This window comes from Solanum tuberosum, unplaced genomic scaffold, assembly GCF_000226075.1.
Source record: "Solanum tuberosum cultivar DM 1-3 516 R44 unplaced genomic scaffold, SolTub_3.0 scf00243, whole genome shotgun sequence".
Classification (NCBI taxonomy): domain Eukaryota; kingdom Viridiplantae; phylum Streptophyta; class Magnoliopsida; order Solanales; family Solanaceae; genus Solanum; species Solanum tuberosum.
The window spans coordinates 423382-428411 of NW_006239166.1; positions in this window are offsets into that span (position 1 = coordinate 423382).

Here is a 5030-nt window from a genome sequence, read left to right on the forward strand (position 1 = left end):
TATGAAAATGACTTTATGCTGAATTTTTAGGTTATATTTTTTATTAATCAATTACTCATTTTCGAGGTTTATCGGAAAAAATAAAAATTTAAAAAAATTGTTGAAATTGTTGAATTTAAGGTTACTATATTTATTTGCGAATTTTTGGCGTTAATTTTATAATTTTTTTTCATATTTTTCCTATTTTTATTAGTCAATTACTCATTTTCGGGATTTACCCAAAAAAAATTGTTGAAAACGCCCATAAGGGCATATCTAGACGAAAAGTTGGACGGCGAGGGCACGAATGAGCCAAACTTTAAACGGAGGTTATATCTAGACCTTTTCGAATAGTTTAGGGGCATATGACCCTTTTCTCTATAATAATTCCAAATATTAGTGTAAGTTGTCCTCGCGAATAATTTATTAGAGCACAATATAAAATCAATAATCTTTATTTTTTTTAGCAATATTAAATATCTGCGTCATTATCACTACTAAAAGGACACTACCTTCCCACTTAAATTTATAGTAGAAAAATTTTCACTGATTATATTCATAGATATCTAGATTAAATTGGTGGACAATAAAGAATTAGTAATATTTTCATACGCAAAAATTATGAAGGGTGTGATTTGATCAAAGTTCTAATTTTCCGTTATTTCAATGAAATGCGTTTTTTCATTATGTATTTTTTTAGTAAGCTGAATAAATTAAAAATTATGTTTTGTTACATAAACTTCTCACTAATTTATGGTAGAAGAATTAACTTTTGTTTTTAATAGTGTATGAATATGTGATTGTTGATGGTTAAAGAAGTCTTGAGTAAATACTTGGTTCAATTATTAATTTACTTATTAATGTTGGACGTAGTAACAAAGTCCATATATTAATAGTAGGGTTGAAATGCGTGTATAATCTATGGTTCATACGAATTTTGTAAGTTTGGATGAGTGATAAATTTAGAATTCATAAACTTCATATTTAATTATGTGTATGGTATAATAGTTAAAAAGAAAAAAAGAACTAGATATGATTATGATATAAGTAATACTATTTAAAATGTGCGAATTTTTGAAAAAATTATATAAACTTGACCTAAAGCAGATAATATTATACTTTAATAAAAATATTTTGTGAATTATTTTAGTTTAACAGTTTATATCAGAGTCAACATTTCAACGAGAAAACACATGTAGATGAATAAGTGCATAAATAGTCAATATTAGGGCCGTTATATACTTGGATCTTTTATAGAAAATGGTATAGATTTGACACAAAACGAAAAATATTAGACTGTCTTTTTCCAACACAATTAAACCACAAACTTAAATAATATGATATAGAAAATAAAAACTAATAAAAATATAATAATAGTAACTAAATATTTTAACAAAATATATTTGACAAATTCAACAATGAGTGTCAAGCATGTCTATATCTACATAATGCCAAAGAGAAGTTTAACATTACTTACTTTAAACCTACCATGAAAAAACAAATATCTAAAAAGTCAATTCTTTTATTATGAACTCATTAAATTTATTTAAAAAAATCAACCACATGGTATCATGCATTTCCCACGGACTTCACCTACAAAAAGGGAAGATAAAACAGATGGAGTTATTTTAATTTGACACAAAAATAAAAGAATTGGAGATTTAGCGGACGATTGGACATAAGAAATATGAAATTTAAAATAAATTTAATTAAAATAATATAATTGGAAAATTTGAATTGTATTTGGGTATGAATATAGTTTGAGAAAATATTATTTTTTGTAAGTTTTGAAGTAAAAATTATAAAAATAGATATATATTTTTTCTTTTAAATTTTGAAATATTTCAAATTCTAATTGAATTCTGAAAGATCATAACAATTCTATGTCCATATATGATATCGGAAAACAATTCCAAAAAGAAAGGTGACAATTATTCATGACTTGATATCTTACAAATAAAAAAAAAATAGAAATAGAAAAGGAAAGAAGGGAGAGGGTTAAACTACATAAAGGAAATAGTATCTAGATATGCATGTGGATATGAAAATAAAGTAAAAAGCTAGATCATTGTAATTTTCGGTCTTCAACGAGGAATTTTTAGTAAGCATGACTCATCAACTTGCTTTGATTACGTCCTTGTCTTTTGTACATATCGTCCATCGTTCCTACTGATTAAATGATCCGGTGAAACGTTCAGATTGTGGCAATATAGGCAAATCACTCTCCGTGACGTTACTATTAGTTCATTTTTATTTATTGTTCAAATTCTAAGACAATTAATATGAACGTTATGATAAATATTCATACTAATTATTATTTTTTAAGAATCATATAAAATTCAAAATAGATAAATAAAAATAAATAAAATATATATATTTTAATCTTAAATAAGTTAACATCGATTATATGAATCCCTATCGAGATATTATCTCATTTAAATTTATCTGAAACAAAATGCAAAACAGAGCTCAGTAAATGATTAATGTTATACTTTTATACCACACAATAAATGATGTAATTTCTTTAAACTTTGACCTTTTTTGGTAGTTGAGATTTTCAAATCAAACATTATTACTCGTCAGGTAAATTAAAGGCAAATACGTCGCTTGTCAAATCTTTATCAAATCAAAAGCACCAGATTTTTATTTTTTTTGTTAATATAGTATTCTGTCCGTCTCATAATAAGTATCGAATTAATTAAAAATAAATAAAAAAATAATCAATTTTTAGGAATTTAAGATAAGAAAAAGTAGTTTTTTTAAAACTCTATCCTAATTTAATAATTAAGATAGATAAATAAAGATAATTTAATAATTTTTTAAATATGAATAAAATGAGTGTAGCAAATTTCTTTTATCTTTTTCTTTCCTTTTTTACTTTGTTTCATCAAATGATAGGAAGATATGCTTACGTATTTGACAACTTTGCTTTAATTTCCTTTTCTAGTTAAAAAAACATTATTTCCTATTTTAACAAATTCTATTATAGGAAAATTACAACGACAATAACAACAATAGAGTATACGCATAATTATTTTTTCTTTGGTTTTGATAATATAATATATTTCCTAATTTGATTAATTTATATTCGTGTTATATGTGTATAATTTATTAAAACACTTTCTCTTTGAGATATTTTTATCAAGACTCAATTACAATATATCTGATTATCAAGAGCGAAGAGATTCATCCCGATCACATTTCTTGATGGTTCAATAGTGAAGAGATGGAGCTGCTTCTCCCTTAATCAGAGTTCTTTGGGATCCTTCCTTTCTTTAAACGGAACGAAAAGAGATAGAATTAGATCGATTCCCGAAATGCCTTTCTGGATATTCCTCAATGTCCTGGCTATTCACGAAACGTGAGAAGCAGATGATTAATCATCTGTTTCCGGAAGAAATCGAAGAATTTTTTGGGAATCCTACAAGATCCGTTCGTAGGCATTGGACACAGAGTAAAAAACAAAACAAAAAATCAATAGGACAAGTTTTATACATACTTGTTATAAAGTTCCCTTTTTCTCTTCCAACGCTTTTTGTTTCTATTTTTTTTCTAGAATTTCTAATTTAGAAACTAAGCAAAATGCTAAAAATCATAATTTTCTATTGTCACAAATATTTTTATAATCAATAATAGGACAAATCTTTTATAAACCAATTGGGTGCCATGGCTGTTCAACAAAATCATTATTTGTAGAAAAATAGCAAAAAAAAAATATTGTATGTATTTTGATTCTGACATATTTAGTAACTTAATTTAAATATTATAAATAAAATTCCAAAAGTAGACTAAAAAAATAATTTATCGTAAAAAATCTGACCACTTTAGGAAATATAAAACAAAAAACTGACTACTCTTCCCACGTAATCACACCTTATTCCCACGTGCGAACTGCAACAAAAAACTCACACACGTTCGTATCTATCACTCTACTTCCACGTGACATATCAAGTGGTCCTCGTTACCCGACCCAATCCGACCCGAACTACACTCACTATCTTACTAATATACCCTCTCGTCCTATCTTAGTTGTCAACATTATGAAAAATAATTTTTTTTAAATAATATTTATAATTTTTTTAACGATGCGTGAACAAGAAATATAACAATTAATGAAAGGATCGTTTGGTAGTTGATTAAAGTTATGTAGATATTAGTAGTGTAGGGATTAACTATGAATGAATCTATATATTAATTTATGCAAATATTTGTTTTTTATGAATTAATTATTTATGTATTAGTTATTTCACCTTTTATCCTGCATAAAAACAATACTACAGATTTTCTCACAATTTTATATTAATTATGTAAATTTTTAAAATTGCAAACCAAATACCATATTAGCTTAAGATATGAACAATTTACATCCTAATCAGCTACTAAACATAACATTTAATATCTTCATAACTTATATCTGAATTAGCTACCAAACGACCCCTTTGTGTTTGTGTGAAAGAGAGGGACTTTGCCATGTGCATCTAAGTGGGTTATCCAATATGACCCGATCCGACCTGATTCGATAAACACCCTTTTGTGTTTGCGTAGGACTGAGTGTATCTCAACCGCATAACATCTAAAGTTGATCCGATCCGACCCGACTATCGATATATTTATCTCTAGGCTCTATGGTGCGTGCGTGAGAGGAAGAGAGTTTTAATACGATTAAAATTGACTTTTCTCTGTTCCCAGGGTGGAACTTAGAAGTTTGGAATTTCATTTTTGTTTGTTTGTTTCCTCTTTTTTTTCTTTTTTCTTTTAATAAGCTCTGAAATTCACGTAAATTAAAAAAATAAAAAAAATGATTTTTTTTATTTTCAAGAAAAATTTATAACTATGATGGCATAGAGGCTGTAAAGAGAGGAGGAGGAAAATTGAAATAGAATAGAAAGGAAGAAAAATTAGTTCTTCTTTTTCACGTTTCTTCTTCTCTCTTATAATAAAGATCAGATTTTTATTCATTTTTCTGTATCAAGATTACATTTTTCTTGATACCCACAATCTGTTTCCCTGTTTCTGAAACACCCTTTTCATAATCTTGTTAGTAGCGGGCG